An 18,272-nucleotide genomic window follows, 5' to 3' on the forward strand; every position below is an offset into this window, starting at 1 on the left:
ATTGGAGAGTACCCTGAGGTTGCAGAGAAGGCCGTTAGAAGCTGTTACCCTTTGCAATCACACACAAGTGAGAATCAGGGTTTTATTGATTCCATGCGACAGACACATAATCTGAACATAATCTAAACCTAATTTCAATTTGAACTTTTAACCAAACAACCCATTTCCCTTGTTGTTTGATTACTATAAGCAGTAAATATTGCCACTGGAAATTATAAAATAAATTAATACAGATTTAAAACTGGAGATATATATATATATATATACATATATAGGAATTCAGTGTAAAGTTTCTTTGAAAACAGATAAAAGGTTTGCCAGACCGCCACTGGTGCAGACCATTACTGGACAAAGAGGACAGAGTTCACTTTTCATCTTTTTTTCAGCTGCCTGGATCTCCTCTAAACTGGGATCATGGACCCAGTCTTGGGATAGTCACTTCCAATCAAATGTGCCATCTGCTCTGGAGCACTTTCAGGGGGCAGGCTGTCACACTTTGTGGCTGGAGGTCACCCTGGAGGCCACCCATTCTGCCTGTCTCCACAAGGCAGAGCGGGACTTCGGAAAAGTCCGATTCAAACTTGGGGCTGATGAAAGTGTTCTCCTAGAAAGTCTCTGCTCCGATGCGGTTCTGAGCAAAACACAAGGGCTTCTCTTCATAGAAAGGCTTCAACGTCAGTGCAGTTTTCCACTCCTAAGGAGAAAGAATGAATTCCATAGAGTGAGCCTACTTCCCAAGCAAGAATGCAACAGAGCACTTCCACCAGGGGTACATTTATCAACATCACTGGAGGAATAGTTTCTCTTTAGAGAACTGATTTTATAAATAGCTTATTTTCTTCGTTACATAGTTAATATGTGTTCATTACCAATAAAATGAGAACATACAGATAGCAGGGGTGAAAAGTAAAGTAAAATATTCATAATGTAAATACTCAGGAAAACTCACTCTTAACATTTTGGGAGACATCCTCCAGATCTAAGCTCAGCAGATTCTTCCTTCAAGGATTAGATGGGAGATATTGCAGGCTGTACAGGATGAGAGCTAAAAATGAGGATGTTATGTAGGTACTTATACAACGAGAGAGAATACAATTTGCCATAAAATCCTTACTGATGAAATTCAAAATCTAACAACAACAATAACAATGCAAATAATTACAAATAACAATTACAGATAATTTTCTGTCATGTAGGTCTACTAATCCTAAGAATGCAATTCTTTTTTCAGAACTAACCTTTTGCTTAATTAGGGCTCAAACTTAGTATTCCTACTAGCACTCGTCAAAATCCATTGCAAATGTTCATCTGTTGATACGAATCTGTAATGAAATTTAATGTATTTCATCTTTTTAAAAAATTTTTTTAAATGTTTATTTTTGAGAGAGAGAAAGAGACAAAGCGTGAGTGGGGAAGGGGCAGAGAGAGAGAGAGGGAGACACAGAATCCGAAGCAGGCTTCAGGCTCCGAGCTGTTAGCACAGAGCCCGATGTGGGGCTCGAACTCACGGACCATGAAATCATGACCTGAGCTGAAGTTGGTTGCTTGAGCGACTGAGCCACCCAGGCGCCGCACATATATTTCATCTTTGAAAATGTCTTTTCACACAGCTGGGCACTGTCGAGTACCACTATCAACCCACGAACATAATTTTAACTGAGCGTCTTCATTGCTTGGGAGGCATTATTAGAATTCTGCATTCTCTTCTTATTGGCCTGTTTGCAACTCATTACAATGCGATAATCACTTCCAACTGAAGGTTATGTGGAAGCCCCTCAATTGCAGGCAATTGGATTTTAATACTGAAATTCCCTTTATACTTCCATGGGGGCTCAAAAAATGCTGCTAGAACTATGGTTTGAGCTCTGAAAGTTTTTCCCCTGAAAACGTATGCGGCAATGGGAAATCTCCCGCTTTATTTTAGCTTTCGAAAGCATGGAAAGTATATAAAGCAGGTTGGTACTACTTGTGATTCAAGCAACATTAGGTATTACCAAAATGACATTGCTGCAGTATGTAAGTCTGATACATACACAGTTTTCTCTTTTCATTTTATATTGAATTCCTCAAGAGGCATTATCAAGCCTGCAGCAGAAGTTCGTTTTCAAAGCCATTCATTCGGTGTTCGATAATAACGAGCGCTAAATAAATAAACAAACAAATAAATATTGAAGGGAAATGCTTCTCATTCAGAAAAATGTGAATCTCAGGCCCAACGTTCAAAAATTGCTATAAATCTTCACCCGTGCTAAGTCCCAGAACTGCACTGTAGTGGTGAAAGTCAGGGTGTTTGACTTCTGTTTGTGACAAAAATCCACAGAACTGACAATGATTAAGTTCACAAAAAATGACATACTGTTTCAATCCCACAGGATAGATTGAATTTTTTTCTGCCAAGTTCCAACTGATGAATAATACAATGAATAACCACAGGTTTTTAAATATCCTACATTTCCACAAGCTTTGTAAATTTCCCAACAAATACTTTCTTTCTGCCCCATACCTATTTTCAGTTGTGACACATCTTAGCAGATTCCACTTCAGGTTGTACTGAATTGATTTTCTTAACTTCTTTGAAAATATTCTCCACTCTAGGTGTTCCAGGCAGACTATTCACAGAGGCTATTTCCTCAACCCTTTCAAACTTGGCACTGACTTCTCAAATAAACAATTGACTAGTATCAGTAACATCAACTCATCAAGAGCCGTAGAAAACCACTCACCGTTATTTGCTTTGTTTTTTAATTGACTATTTATGTCACCCCAAAGTCCTCAGTTCTCTAAGCAGTTGTAGAAAATCGAATAAACACATTTCTTTTCTCTGGACATATTTCTGCAGCTGTTGTGACCAAACGTTATTTAATTAACTCATTATCGATAGTTGTCTTTCCTTGTTTGGCTAACAATGGGCCACTCAAAAATGAGCCACTTTGGTTGCGGGTCTGTTTTCATGTTTTATGTCTGTGAAGAAATTTTCCTATCATGAGATATGCCATTTTAAATTTCCTGACTTTTCTGATTGTTGCTTTCCTGTGAGTTGGGAGCATTGGGGCGCCTGGGTGGCGCAGTCGGTTAAGCGTCCGACTTCAGCCAGGTCATGATCTCGCGGTCCGTGAGTTCGAGCCCTGCGTCAGGCTCTGGGCTGACGGCTCGGAGCCTGGAGCCTGTTTCCGATTCTGTGTCTCCCTCTCTCTCTGCCCCTCCCCTGTTCATGCTCTGTCTCTCTCTGTCCCAAAAATAAATAAAAAAACGTTGAAAAAAAAATTTAAATTTCCTGACTTTTCTGATTGTTGCTTTCCTGTGAGTTGGGAGCGCTGTGATGCGTGCTTCATCTAGCAATGCTGGTGTGTACTATATTCTTTTAGCACAGCTACGGTGTGATCCTCTGCTTTGCCATCAGATTCAGCAATAACCCACACTCCACTGTACTTCAAAAATGTGACATTCCAAGTCTACTTTTCTTTTTTTGTTTATTTAAAAAATTTTTTTTAAATTTTATTTATTTATTTGCGGGGGGAGGGGAGGGTAGAGAGAATGGGAGAGAGAATCCCAAGCGGGCTCCGTGCTGTTAGCAAAGCCTGACTCGGTGAGGGTGGTGGCGGGTGGGGGGGGGGGGGGGGGGGAGACAGAGGTGGGTGCCAGGAGCTCGAACTCACAAACCTTGAGATCATGACCTGAGCTGAAATCCAGAGTCTGACGCTCAACCAACTGAGCCACTCAGATGGTCCTTTGTTTGCTGTTTATTTTGACATGACTGGTATACACATATATGCACGTATTATATATGCATAAAATAACAAAATACATTTAATGCCACCACACTGCGATGTGATTGACTCTGAAAATACTGTTGAGTCATAACCGTGCCACTGCATTTTGTCGTGCACCATTGCCATGCACTTCTGAGTCAAACTACCTGGAGTTGTGTCATATTTCACAAGAGCATAGCTCTCCACAAGATTCTTCTCACTTCAGACACCAGTCTCAAGGCCTGGGGTTTCCAGGTCATCCACACTTCTGACCAGCCAGCTATAAATTTAGGAGCTCTCACTATCCCCTCAGGTTCAAAAATTCACTAGAATAACTCACAGAACTCAGCAAAGTGCTATACTTACGATGACTGTTTTATTATAAAGGACACAAATCAGGACCAGCAGAATGCAAAGGCGCACAGGGGGAAGTTTTCCCATTCCCAAACGTGAAGTCGTCCATGTTCTTAGGACGTGTCAGTCTCCCAGCATTTCAATGTGTTTCAGCAACCAGGGAAGCCCATCTAAGGTTCGTGTCTAGAGTTTTTAATGGCGTTTCATTACACAGACACGATTGAATCAATGGCCAAGCAAATTAATTCAAGCTCCAGCCCCACTTCCTTCTCCAGAGGTCAAACTGATATCGAGTTCCTCAAAAGGTTCTAATCACATGGTGTGGCCTGTCCCCAATCTGTATCATCTCATTAGCACAAACTATCCAGGGAGGACCACGTGTCACCTCTCTAGCATAAACTACCAGGCGACACCACGAATGACAAAGACGCTTCTATCACTTGGGAAATTCCAAGAATTTACAGGGTAACTTCCAGGAACCAGGGACACAGGCCAGCCCACCTCTATCACACAACAGCCACTGAGCCACAGTGCAGATCAGTGAGGGTGCCACACGCAGTCTCTGTCGCATCTTTTCAACCCTGCCTTTGCAACATGAGAGCGGCCATAGCTGAAACATAAACAAACAAACAAACAAAAAAAAATGTGTTCCAATAAAACTTAATTTATGGACACTGAAATTTGAATTCCCTATGATTTTCATGCATCATAAGATATTCTTCTCCTCTTTGTTTTCCAACCATTTAAAAACACGTTCAAATTATCCTTCGCTCACAAGTTACAAAAACAGGAAGCGGTCAAGATTTGACCCACGGGCCATAGTTTATGGACTCCTCTCTCATTTAGATAAAAGATTGACAGACTATAGCTTGTGGGCCAAATCCTGCCCACTGCCTGCTTTCATAGGTAAAGTTTTATTAGCACAGCCTTGCCCATTCGTTCGTGAATTGTCTACGACTCCTTTGGGACTGAGTTGAGTAACAGCAACACATACTGTGGCCTTCAACGCCTAAAATATCTATAGTTTGGTCCTTTGGAGAGAAATTGGCTGACCCCTGCTAGATCAGCGAAGAGGGGGAGTCCGGGTACTGCATTGAATACATTGACTTTGTTGCATCTAATCCTATTAACGCTGTTAGGTAGGAGGTATTATTGTCACCTTGCAAACGGGTAACTGAAGCTTAAAGAAATGAAGGAACTTGTCCAAGGTCACACAGCTTATAAGAGTTGAAATTGGGTTCAAAGGCAGACTTTCTGGCAGCTGGTGGCATTTCTTGGCTTGTGGCCCCATGACTCCATTCTCTGCTCTGTGTCACATTGCCTTCTCCTGGGTCAAATCTCCCTCTGCCTCTCTGTTATAAGGATACTTTGTGATTGCATGTAGTACCTACTTGGATAATCTCTCCAGCACAAGATCCTTAATCACATCTGCAAAGATCTTTCTTCAGTAGATGGTAACACTTAGAGGGTCCAGGGATTTGGACCTGATTGTTGAGAATCATTACTCAGCTTCCTAAAAGTGGTAATGCCCAGTATTATATGGGTATTCTAAAAAATAGGTGCTCTCTCACACTGCAGTCGGAGTTGAAGTTATTAACACGTTTCTTCACAGCACGCTGACCTCAGTTTGCCTCTCCAGGTCCACTCTCTACCCTAGTGCATCTTTCTGTGCCTCTGGGGGCTGACCAAGTGTGACCCAGGGCTCTGGCCTCTGGCTGGGCCCTGCTAATGAGAATCATGGGAAGGACCTGGGAAACATCTTCCTCTGCTGCCTGGATTTGCTGCCATCTTTGCACTGAAAGGATCCTATCAGGTGACCCTTCCCATAAGCTACCCTCTCTAGCTTCTGGTAACTGCTTCCTCTCTGCCCCTCAAGCCCAGGGGTAATCTCTGGGCACTGTACCATCAGACGTCCCTCAATCACCCAGTTTTAGTGTGCCACCTGTTTCCTGTCAAGTTTTAACTTGTGCTGGCTGTACGTGTCAGATCAAATACCTATTTATAAGAAAGTTCATTAGCAGAATTATTTATAATAACAGAAACTCAAAACAGCCCAAATAACCAAAAGAGGAGATTGGTTAAGCAAATTATGGTCCCTCCACATAGAACATAAAAATAAAGTAACAATCATATTGTAAAAGAATATTACCGAAAGGATAAAATAGTACAGTATATTCCTAAGCAAAAAACCCCACGAAACTGTATATATAATAATGTCCCATTTCTATAAATAAAAAAATTAATGAGGCAGAAAATTAAAACGATACATATTACATTTTAATAAAAACGTATCAATATGTGCTTGTATATCTTATACATAAAATATGCTTATTTTGTCGCGTGCGTGTATGTTATATAACATGTTATATAATGTAATCATGTCACATTTATATAATATGTACTGTATATTATTTAGATTTGTTACATTAGATATGATGTCACTTTTGTAAAGAATGATCTACATATCTAATTGTACATGTTTTATGTCATGTATATTATATATAACATAACACATACATATGATAGAAACCATACATGCATATGTATATGCATGCATGAATGTATATTTCTTCCAGATGTGGACTTCAGTCCTTTGGGCTTGAAATAGAATAGGTTGCATCTTCTAGTTCACGTTTACGTGAAGTTCAATATACAATGTCCTACTCAAGATCTATCCGGATTCCCAGCGGCTCACAACTTTCTCCAGACTCTCCGCCCACTCAGGTTTCTTTTCCCCTTTCACTGCCCCAGCTCAGACGTGGGACTCGGCCTCTTCTCTGGAATTGGAGACATTTGGGATTTCTCCAAAACCACGTGCACAAGGCAAATGTGTGGGTGGTGGACTTTTTCTGAAGGTTCAGAGCACTAGGTGGCTACCTTCCCTGATGTCAGCAGCACGTCAGGCGCCCCTGCCTCTCAGGCTCTGCCCACAGTGGGCGCCGGCCTGGCTGCACGGGTGGTGGGCGTGGCCGTGGGCGGCCTGCGTGGGTGTGGCCACGGGCCCCGCCTGAGGCTGGACGCCAGGCCCGAGCAGGCCCTCTTTCTAGGCTCTCCTCGCATCAGTTTCCCCCACCCCGTCTTTATCTTGTGCTCTCCACCGCAAGATTACGGCCCAGGACTCCTTGGTGACTCTAGCAGCGGTCACTCTGGGCCAGAACCGACCAACCAGGGGAAAGTGAACCGTGAGTCCCTCCCCTCCGCTAGTCTCTAAAAGGGAAGCAGTGAGCCGTGTGGGCGCAGGTGGGTACCCGAGTTCTTGCTTCCGGCAGAGACTGGAGCAAATCCCCCCTCACCACCGACAGGCAGTGCGATTTGGGGCACGGTTTTTCATGTGCCTCCGTTTCCCTATCTGCAAAATAAATATGACAGTAACAAAAGGGTGCTGAGTATTAAATGAGTTAAATGCAGAAGAATATCTTTGGATTTGGTGGTAGGCAAAAGTTTCCTCGAGTTAATATGTAAGGAGTGCCCAGGATGCTTGGCACCGAGTTAATACTGTTAAATGTTAGCTATTTTATATATTTTTTTCTCCACAGATATGTTTTATGCATCACCTACCCCTCTCGTGAACACGCGGGAGTGGCCGCTATAATCAATTTGGTTTCAAGCGAGGTGTGTGTTAGCTACATCTAAAATATCAGAGGAAAACATGTCAACACGTGGGAGGTGGGATTACGGTGTTTATTTTTTCATTTTCTTTGTGCTTTTTCAAGTATTCCTAGTTTTGTACACTGAGCATTTGTTATTTTTGCAACTATGGAAAATGCGAGTTTTCAAAAGAAAGGCGCGTGAAGCCTCTTGGGAGGACAGTGAGTGGTGTAGGTTAGGAGAGATCTTTCCCCTGTATGTACGTAGATTAAACCCTCAAGACTAGGCATGGCTTCTTGGCTCCTTGGGAAATGGGTAGACCTTTAAAATTAATGGTTCCCCACTGTTTGCATTTCATAAGAAATCTTCTTGCTTTTTGGACTTGCCATTTCAGCATCTTAAAAAAAAAAGAGAGAGAGAGAAATTAAAGCGTGAGACTCGATTCCTTTCTACAAACCAAATTGTTCTGAAAACTTCCCCTTCGATTCCTAGATTTTAAGAGGCTTAGCCTGCTTCCTGCCCCCTAATTGCTCTATTAATTTAATCTGCTCAGCGTCTCCCTGGAGTGTAAGTCATGGGTCCTCAGGGCTAGTTCTGGCTGGTTCTGGCTGCTCTGGTCTCTTCCACAGAGTTGCACTGAGCTGTTCTACATGTTACCCTGAGTTCTATTTTGCTGGCTGTTTCCTTCCAAGAGGGTTTCTCCTGGCCTAATTAAGTAAGCTCCGGTATTTGCACGAAGTTGCACATTAAGTGAAATGATGTGCGCTCATTTTCCCTTTCTCCAGCAGACACCTGGAGCTCCGCATTCGTCCTAATTTTCCTGTTTTGGATCCTGATCATTTCTCTTGTGGGCACTCAGTAGCTTTATGTTTGTGTAGCATGAATCGGTGTTTTGCATAAAAAGAGACCCCAAGCAAGTTAGTTCACTTTCATTTCCTTCCCTGTAAAGTGGGGATAAAAGCCTACGAATTAGTTTCCTAGGGCTGTTGTGACAAATGACCACAAACACAGTGGCTTGAAACAATGGAAATCGATTCTTTTCATAATTTCAGAGGCAAGAAGAATTGAGGTGTCAGCAAGGCCGTCCCCTCCAAAGTCTCTAGAGGAGAATCCTTCCAGCTCTGATCTTCCTTGGTTGGTGGCAACATAACTCCCATTGTCTGCCTCCAGCTTCATGGGGCCTTTCCCGTGTCTCCTGTCTCGCGTCCTCCTTTCTCTTCTGAGGTCGCCAAGTCTTCCCGTTTAGGGCCTACTCTAAATCCAGAATGATCTCATCCCGAGATCCTTAACTTGGATTACATCTGCAAAGACCCTGTTTCCAAATAAGTTCGCATTTACAGGTACTTGGGACTATCATTTGGACATATCTTTTGGGGGGGCTCGTTATGCCATTATTACAACCTCTCTACCTTTCTGAGTTGCTGTGTGAGTATTAAAAATGATATGATAATATACATAATGCAGCTACCACAGAGCCTGACGCACAGTAGGTACTCAACCAGTGGTCATCTTTTTTTTTTTTTTTTTATAGTTTATTTATTTTTGGAGGAGAGAGAGAGACAGAGTGTGAGCAGGAGAGGGGCAAAGAGAGAGGGAGACACAGAAATCGAAACAGGCTCCGGGCTCTGAGCTGTCAGCACAGAGCCGGATGCAGGGCTCACACCCTCAAACCGAGAGATCATGATCTGAGCTGAAGTCCGATGTTTAACTGGCTGAGCCACCCAGGTGCCCCTCAACCAGTGATAATCGTAATAATTACTATCGCTAAGTGAGTGCTGTACTTACATTGGGACTAAGCCTATCTCTGCCTTAGTCCACTTGCTCCTGATAGTATCTCTCCAAAGGAGATAATGCCCCATTTCACAGATGAGCAAACTGAAGTTTCAGAAGCTTAGACGGGATAGTAATAACAAGTGGAGTGGGACTCAAACCCAGGTTTTTGTGACTCCGGAGCCTGTGGCCTTCTCTACTGCACGCAGTCACCCCAGTGTTGCCTGTCTTTCTACTCCTCTGCTGTGACCTGACACCTTCCTCTCACCCCCATCACACTTCACACTCTGACCCAGAACTATGTTTGGTGGGAATAATAAGCAACGGAGAAAGAGAAGAAAGAAGTTTCTTTCTAGAGGTTTCCAGACCTGCTCGAGTGTCCTGGTGACATAGCAGCTGGCTTGCCCCAGGGTGCATGAGCTGTGAGAAGAAAGTCATAGTGCCTTTTATGTGCTCACCTGGGAAGTCACACATGACTTCTGCCACATGTATTTGTTGGAAGTGAGTCACTAAATTCAGCCCACGCTAAGGGAGAGGGGGATTTGGTGTCATCCTTTGAAAGAAGGATCAGAGAATCTGTGGACATATTGGAAACTCCCACACTCCATGAGAAGAAGATGGCCTTCATCGAAGAACTTAATCTGGTGATTTAAGTCAAGTTAGCTATGCAAAGGTTCAGGAGCAGGGGCTGAGGAGAGCACGATTGCTCCACATAAACAAGTGGGAAGAATTTGAACTATAGGTCAAGTGAAGGGAAGAAGGACAGAAAGGAAGTGAAGAGAGGGAGCATGAGCCTGGCAAAGACTTGTGAGAACACGTTCTCGCTAATATGTTTGATGTTGACCCCCCCTATTTTGCCAAGCCAATAAACTTTTCTTTCTTTTCTTTTCTTTCTTTTCTTTTTTTGTTATTTATTTTGAGAGAGAGAGAGAGAGAGAGAGAGAGAGAGCGCAAGCAGGGGAGGGGCAGAGAGAAGGAGAGGCAGAATCCCAAGCAGGCTCTGAGCTAGCCCTGAGCCTGATGTGGGGCTCAAACCCACGACATGAGATTGTGACCTGAGCTGAGATCAAGAGTCAGATGCTTAACTGACAGAGCCACCCAGGCGCCCCCAATAAACTTTTCTACACACACACACACACACACACACACACACCACTTTGTGTGAGATGCTTTTAATGGCAGTTATGAAATGGGCAGAGTTTCAGGTCTCCGTTGATGGAGTCTAAGCAGGGACCACACTTGAGGACAATAAAGCCCATTTGCAGATTTACCCTGTGTTACAGAAGCGGATGCTAGAGGCCAGAAGGCCCCTGGGAATTATCAGAAATCTTGAGAAAAGCAATGACATTTCCATGAGCTTGGAAGGGGAAGGAATTGTAAGAAGCAATAGGCAGGCCCTGTCCTGGAGTTGTTACTAAACACAATGCACAGAAGAGGGCTTCACCTGGGAGGGGCGAAGCCCGTCCTAATTTCCAAAAGCAGCTTTCAGACGAGAGGATGGGTACCAACTCTTTGGAGTTAAGTTTGCTCTTAACGGTCTTTGGAGGATTTAGTGTTTTTGACAAAATCCTAAGACGCTGTTTTGCTTTTTCTTCATTATTTCAAGTCATTTGCTTCCCTCTTCTATAATGATTGGGGATGGGGTATTTCAGGGGCTGCAGGCTTAATTAGCTCTGAAAAATAAATTTAATGTCACTCAACTTCAGGCATGATGTCAACATTATAGTCCCCGTCATTCTGTTTCATGTAGTTACTGGATTTGTACATCTCTTTTCTGCCAAGAAACATAAAGCCCTATGGAAAAATCTCTTAAAGAACATCCCTGATATTTTAATATTTAACGAAAACCCCTTTGACGAGGAAAGTCTCCAAAGGAAAGAGGGTTAATAGGAGGAGAGAGCATTATGAAGTTCAAATGTTGAACATTCCTCCGAGACTCTATTTGGCCAAGTCATTACACATTTAAAACTCATGCCTGGGTTCTTTCTTATAAGTCACTACGCCCATCAAGGGAGGGTCTTGACTCTCCCTGTAACCCCAGTGCCTGACATGGTCTATACACTATAAATATTTGTTGACTTGGGCATTCGTAAGAGATTATTAACACTTAGAGACTAATTGGGATCTAGTTCTAGAAAATTCCCAAAGGTAAAAATACTTTGGAATAATGAAGTCCCTGATCAAAGCCATGAATTTCCTTGTCCCTTACTAATTTGGATCAAGAGTCAGGAAGGCAGAGGGGGCAGTTCCCAGGGTGGGATTTGAGGGGAATGTGGGGGAAGATGGCATAGGGTTGGTGCGTCTGTCCATGCTATGTACACACATTGAGATTAGTGTTTTAAGACATCCTTTTGCCTGTTTTCAACAGTTTTGCTGCTGAAGTTCCTTCAAAATAACTGAATGATGAATAGATTTTGAAAGAAGTCCATCACCCACTGAAGGAGATACTGTCTTGTATGACGCTCCCTTACTTTTATCTGCAAGGATCCCCAAATAGATGTTGCATTCCATGAGAAGAAACCATATTTTTCCCATCTCAAGCCCTACAGCAGTTCATTCTGGCCCCACCCTCCCTCCACTACTAGGCTCTTCTCCAAGTACAGTGAATATCTCCTGCCTTCAGGTTCAGTGCATTTGCCTAGCTCCTTACATAGTGGAGGTGTCAGCTGGAACCTTCTTAGCCCTTAAGACACAGAAGGAATTGTCTCAAGTACCCCATTCCACAGACTTTGGAAAGCCTGGTGCCTTCTCCAAGCACATTCTGGGGGGGGGGGGGACCTAAGTTCTGGCTTACCTCTTGTGCTGACCTGCTGTTCCTGTGAATTAGTTCAACTCAGGTTGTATCTTGCTGCTTTGCGTAACCCAAACGTGAGACTCCACTATTTCCTTATTTTCTATAAACTCACATGGCCATATCTTTGGGTGTATGGCAGACTGTAATTTTTGCTAAAAACTCAGGAAGAAGGAAGGCTGGGTATCACAGAAAATCAGACAAGTTGCTTTTACTCATTCTTTTTTTGTCTGTCTGTTTTTTGTATTTTACCTATTTGTCTTGAGAGAGACTGAAAGAGTGTCTCAAGGGGAGGGGCAGAGAACGAGGGGGAATCTCTGTCAGTGTAGACCCCATTGTGGGACTCAAGAACCATGAAGTCATGACGTGAGCTGAAATCAAGGGTCAGGTGCTTAACCGACTGAGCCACCTAGGCGGCCCTACTTTACCCATTCTTTATAGCCTCCTTGGTCATGTTCTTAAAAACATCCCTCTGCCATTTCTGCTGCCTTCTGCCAGGTTATGTCACTTCCTCTCCGTTTTCTTTCCTTCTCCTTGCTTCTTTTCCTTTCTCTCAGGAGAAAACAAAACTACACAAAAATCACCCCTACTGCCCACAAATTCTTCCCATTTTCTGGGCCTCCCTTACATATTCAAGGACACACTGAAGTTTTAAAATTACTACCCCCAAGAAAAGGCTTTTCTTAAATTCTAAGACAAATCAACCGCCATCCTAGTTTTTGTCAGGATATTAATTAGTAGGGCAATATGGTGATGGTTTAGCTTTCTAGTTACTCTGATTCCCAGTTTCTCCATCTATAAAATGGGAATATGACAGCACGTGCTTCATAGAAGGAATGTGAGGATGAGTAAGTTAATGTGTAAAGTCCTTAGCACAGTCCTTGGTACAGGATTCACAAGAAAATGTCACCTATTCTTACTAGCTCCCTCACTTCCTGCTCACTGAGGTCCTGTTCAGACATGAAAATCAAGTGCCAGCACCCCCGTGGAGACTTCTGTGAGCTTTCCCAGCCTGAGCTAATCAGTCTAGCTCCCTCCCTCCACGCATTCTTGTGGCACTGGGTTTACACTTCCCTGCAGGCAAGGAGGAGTGCTCAGATGCATCAGGCAAGCCTTGAAATGAATTTACAGTCTGGAGGGAAAGAAAGATGTGGGCATATTGAAAGGGAATGACGCAAGGAAGCTGCAAATGAGTGGAGGAGGGACAAGCAAAGAGGTACAGTTGCCAGCTTCAGGGTCTGAAGGTCAAAGTCAGCAATGTGATCATGTTGCCAGTGTTGTCAGCCCTGAATACCATTATGCAGTTCTTCTGTCAAGTTTTCATCTGTTGGAAAGTTTACCATGGTGCAGTTTTAGGGCTTGCCACCGTTACGCTGTGTTGATTATTTCAACATGTGTCTATCAGGACCTGATCAGGGAAGCAGAACTACTATGAGTTATGGGATAAGGAATGTATTATAGGAAATGGACCTTACATAATTGGGGGAAGAAATGGGGGAGCAAAGGCCTGGAAAGGGGAGTTGAAGAACCAGAGAAAAGTCACTAACCAGCCCTGGCTTATGGGGAAATGTGGAAGCCAGGCAAATCCAGCCACTGGAATAGAATTGGGAGGGGGCGGGGGCCGAGGTAGAGGTCTACGGGGGATGGTTGGCTCTTCGTGATAGCTGCTTCTGTATGTTCATAGCATCTGCTGGCAGGCCTGGGGTTGCTGCTGGCAGAGCAAGCAGGTGGGAAGGAGGGCTGGAGGCAGCACCGGGAAGGATGAAGCACACTGGAACCTGCCAGCATGTCTGTCTGTCCATTTCTCACCACCTCTTACCAATGACCGCCTTTCGACTGTAATGGTACCTGCTTCATTTCTGCTTTCTAAATTTCATACCACTTCACTTATGGCCCACTCAACCCAGAGTCACACAGAGAAATGAATTCTAGGAAACAGCTCCCAGTAGAACAATCCAGTACAATATGTATTATGAATCTCAGTATTCACTGCAAATTGGAAAAATGGCTGATGGCTAATTTCTACTTCTTGGAACAAAGAATAAAGAACAAAGAGGGAAAAGTTATAGGATCTGGGTAAATGGCAGGGTCAAATTTTAGAACAGACAGTCCATAAGCAAACTCACACATATATAGATACAGAATATATGACAGAACAGTGGGGAAAAGATAGTCTTTTCAGATAAATGGTTCTGGGTTAGTTGGATGTCCAAATGGAATAAATAGTAATCTTGACCTTCTACCTCACCACATATATAAATATCAATTCTAAGCACATTATAGATCTAAATGTGGAAGATAAAACAATAAATCTGCTGGGGTGCTTGGGTGGCTCCCCAGTTAAGCATCAGTTAAGCATCCGACTCTTGATTTTGGCTCAGGTCATGATCTCACGGTTGGTGAGACTGAGCCCCTTGTTGGGCTCTGTGGTGACAACGTAGAGCGTGCTTGGGATTCTGTCTTTGTCCCTCCCCTGCGTGTTTGCTCTCTCTCTCTCTCTCTGTTCCCCCCCCACAAAAAATAAATAAATGAACATTAAAACATAACAATAAATCTGCTAAAAGATAAAATAGGAGACTAACTCCCATGACACATTACCCAAATTGGGTAAGATTTCCTAAATAAAACCCAAATGCACTTCTTTGTGGAGAAAAAACACTTCTTTTTGGAGAAAATGTAGAACGATTATAAAGTACAGTTGTTGGATGGAGTATACATTAATTCATCCACTTTAGAATACTGTTTGATGACGTCTACGAATGTTGAGTATATTCACACCCTATATTCCAGCAATTTTGCTTTTCGATATGTACCCAATATAAAGATGTATGTAGGTTTACCAATGTATTTATCTAAGAATGTCCATAGCTACTTTACTAATAATCAAAACCAGGAAGCAAGCTAAATTTCCATGAACAAAAGAGCAGATCAATACATTTTGGTACATGTGTGGAATACAGCAATGAAAATGAACAAACTACTGTTTCATGCAACAACATGGATGAATTTCACAAGCATAATTTTAAGCAAAAGAAGCCAGACAGAACTGAATATACAGTGCAAGACTCTATATAAAGCTCAAAATGGGTGAATCTATTATGTTAGAAGTCAGGATAGTGGTTTCCTTTACTCATTTTAGTAGTGGGTGTTGATGACTGAGAGATGTTATGAGGGAGGTTTGGATGAACTGGGCATATTCTGGGTTTTGATCGGGAAGGTGATTATAACCTCTGATAATTCGTTAAGCCACACACGTATGACTTAGGCTTTTTGTATGTGTGTTTTACTTCAAAAATTTTTTAAAGCTTATTTTTAGAAAAGCTTTTACAATGCCCTGGCTATCCACCACCAATTGTCATACCTAATAGCCTTTTTCTTACCTTTTGCCTCTTTTATCCCTCCTACATTATTTCCTACCCTCTGGCTCTAAAAATGCGTTTCCTTTCATAATTCTTCCTGCACCTGGCACACCTAACTTTATTGCTCAGCAAAGATTTCTTGAGTATCTGCAATATGCCAAGCACTGAACCAGGCCTAGAGTTCATGATGGTGAGTAAGCTAGCAAAGGTTTTGACCTCATGGGGCTCCAGCTTCCAATGGAAAGAGGCTTATAAACAAGAAATTGCATCATAACTGACTCTTCTTTCCCCTTCTCAAAATTTTGGTCTTCCCCAAAGTTCCAGATTAAAGCCAGCTTCTCACAATCTGTTGTTTATGCCCACTAATGACCTCATCACTCCCTGCATCATTGCCATTGCTGGGTAAGACCTCAGCATCAACTGACAATTTCCTCCACCCTCCATCCCGAATTCTGCCTCATCCTGCATATTTCTGCTTTTGAAACGTACACACCCATTCTTCCTCATTTCCAGGCCTGTTGCTTCCAACCACTCTGGAGTCCTTACTCCTTCTGCTTCCTCCTTGTTTTAGGGTTCCTTTACAAAACTAGAAGCCACTTGAGCTTGTTTGTTTAATCAGAACTCGGGTTTGGAACGCCAGCAAATTGTCGAAAAATCTGGAGAGGGCATTTGAAACAGAGCTTCCGAGACCCACCCACAACCCTTGGAATCCTACTATCTCTGTCACAAAGTGGCAAGTGACTCCTGTCACTACAGAAGGTCCTCAGATTAGGAAGCAAGCGATCCCAGCACCTTGTTGCCTCTGTACCGTCAACTGTCAGAAAAATGGATCTTTGTCCAGAAGTCCAGCTACAAAGAAGTGTGTGAATTATAGTTTCCAGCTTGCCAGCCTTCATGGTACAGGTTAGAATGGATGTTGAGCACGTCGGTCCTCACTGCCTCCCTCACCAACTAGCTAGACTTCGAGTTTCCCTGCTCTTGCCCACAATTTCCTTTCTCTTTATTGCTTCTGACTCTGATTATTATCACTCCACAGCTCCAAAGCCTGCTATGACTCATCCTCTCCACTGAATCACGTTAAAATGCCCTTACTTGTCATTCAAGGCCCTGTGTGATCCAACCCCAACTTGTTTTTCTGTTTGTATATCTTACTCTACTCCTACAATTTCCTTTACACATTCTGCTCTTTCCCACCTTGTGTCTTTGTGCATCCTCTACCCCTTCCCACAGTCATTTCCCATTAAAATACGTAATTTATTTAGACGTGGTGTCTGAAGACAGAGATGTGGGCTGGAATCTTAGCTCTGCCTGGGAAAACAAGATCACCCTGAACTCAAAGCCTCCGTCCCCTGCCCTGTAAGATGGAGATAATAATAGTACCTACTTTATAGGCATGGTGGAAGGACTGGATGAGATCAGAACCCAAGTAGCTGGTGCATGCCCTCCACAGATGGCAACTACAGTATTGTCCTCTTTAGCTTTGCACCCCCTTACTCGGGTGCTCAGTAAATATTTGTGCAATGAATGGACAGGCCAAACCAAGCAGCAATATTGACCTCAGCTAACCTAAGGTCAAACCAGGATGCTACTCGTCCCCTTCCTGGTCAGTATCAAGGCCCTGGGCGGGGTCAGTTTATAACACCGGTATAAGCAGGTGAAGGGTTTCCACTTGTTTTTATCAGATCAGGAGAAATAAAAGCTGAGTCTTAACAGTTAGGCTGGGGCACAACCCCGGTGTAGGCCGCAGCATGTTACTAGTGCCCTATGGATTGAACACAGTTTAGGAGAGATTCTCCTCCCAAGCCTTTCTGTGGGGGGTGCTCGTCTCAGTGCTTGGGGAAGGGGCTGTCTGAACACAGAAAGTGGGAGGAGACAGGAGGGCTCCCATCAGGTATGTTCCCATCTGAGCCCAGTGGAAAATATTCGAGTCATCTCAGATACTGCTGGAGGAGTGAAAACTGATCTGCTCCACTTTGGAGATCCATTTGGCTGTATTTATTAAATATGAAGATGCACATACCCTATGGCCCAGCAGTTCCGCTTCTAGGTCTCTGCCCTAGGAAGACGCTCACACAAGGAGACTCGCTCAAGGAGATGTTTATCAGATCCAGGAATTAAAGCAACCTGAACATCCATCAATGATGAATACATGAAATGTGCATTTAAACATTTAAATAGCAAATGGAAAGGTGTGAACTAGGTTTTTATACATCACTGTGGATAGACTCCAAACGTGTAATTTTGAGTGAAGAAAACAAGTTGCAGAACAATGCATTCAGAATGTTCCCACTTAAATGTATAAGAGCAATATATAGATTGTTCAGGAACACATACCTGTATAAGCTTTAAACAATGGGCTGAAGGGATAGAAGCTGAATTCATCATAGTCGTTACTTTCATAAAGAGGAATTTGGTCAGGAATCAAGAAGACCTAAATTGTATCTATAATGTTTTTTCTCTTTTAATTAAAAAAAAAAAAAAAGCCTTAAAGGACAAATATTAACAACTGAATTGAGGCTGAAGGTATAAGAACTCTATTCTAAAGGAGAATATTCTTCTCAGAAACAAAGGCATGGCTGATTGAGTCTTTTGTCTCAATCAGCAATATTTGTCTTTTGGGCCGTGTTGGGTGAGGAGGTGCTGGTAAATGACCTTCACTCG

General features: G+C 43.0%; 1 long non-coding RNA gene across 1 annotated transcript; it reads right to left on the minus strand.

The window, feature by feature from the left end:
- Window positions 1-7,770: 7,770 nt before the first annotated feature.
- Window positions 7,771-9,888, minus strand: LOC125924794 (uncharacterized). The gene is made up of 2 exons (XR_007458580.1): window positions 9,830-9,888; window positions 7,771-8,088 (listed from the first exon to the last, which is right to left on the minus strand). It is a non-coding gene; the product is annotated as an uncharacterized LOC125924794 (long non-coding RNA).
- Between the last annotated feature and the right edge of the window lie 8,384 nt (window positions 9,889-18,272).

This window comes from Panthera uncia, chromosome F2, assembly GCF_023721935.1.
Source record: "Panthera uncia isolate 11264 chromosome F2, Puncia_PCG_1.0, whole genome shotgun sequence".
In the NCBI taxonomy this organism is placed as follows: domain Eukaryota; kingdom Metazoa; phylum Chordata; class Mammalia; order Carnivora; family Felidae; genus Panthera; species Panthera uncia.